Source organism: Coenobita brevimanus, chromosome 30 (assembly GCF_032717465.1).
Source record: "Coenobita brevimanus isolate Jiangsu-jjx chromosome 30, ASM3271746v2, whole genome shotgun sequence".
NCBI lineage: Eukaryota > Metazoa > Arthropoda > Malacostraca > Decapoda > Coenobitidae > Coenobita > Coenobita brevimanus.
The window spans coordinates 21,761,603-21,762,479 of record NC_136983.1 but is presented as its reverse complement, the minus strand read 5'-3'; positions in this window follow the sequence as shown (position 1 = coordinate 21,762,479).

The window sequence follows — 877 nt, the reverse complement described above, 5'->3', positions numbered from 1 at the left end:
AATTTCATCGGGACCATTTGCTTTTCCTCTGTGTAATTTACTTAACTCCTCCTGTATTACTTTTTCTGATATTTGTATATCTGGTAGTATGTGTGGACATGCATGTTCCACATAGTCTCTCTCAAAAAATTTTTCTTCCGTAAAAACTGATTGGAAATTCTTATTTAGTGCTTCACAAATATCTTTCTCTTGCGTATAGGTGATTCCCTCGTCCGTAATGGATTGTATTATATCTTTTACTTTGGTTTTGCTTCTGATGTAGCTGTAAAATAGCTTCGGTTGATCACTACTTTTATTTATTATATCCTCCTCAAACTGTTTTTGGGCTTCCCTCCTTATTCTTGTATAATCGTTTCTTGCCTGTTTGTAATTATTATATGCCCCTTCACTATTGTGTCCTCTGTATCTGTTCCACAACAAATCTCTTCTTTCTTTTGATTTTTTACATTCTGTATTGAACCATTTCTGTATTTTCTTATCTGCTTCTTTGTGCTGTGGTATGTACTTCTGGACTCCTATTTCATAAAATTCACAGAATTTTTTATATACAGCATTTAAATCTTTTGTGGTAAGTGGTGGCGACCATCATCCACTCACTTGATGTAGTGCTGCCTACATCTTCCTTAGTCTGTATCATTCTTTTTCTGTGCTTGTCCTCCTCTCTTCCTATTTCTCCCATCTTTCCTGTCACTTCTTATTGCTTTTCTTTCCTTTACAGGTGGCTTTACATTGAGTGACAAGCCTAATGGTTTCCTGTAAGCCAAGAAACCATTTACAGCGCTGGGTGGTAACCATATAACCAAACCATACTTGCTCCCTACGTGTCAACAAGTGGGTTGGCGGAGGGTTAGTGCCCTTCCTCGTAAAACAACTAACT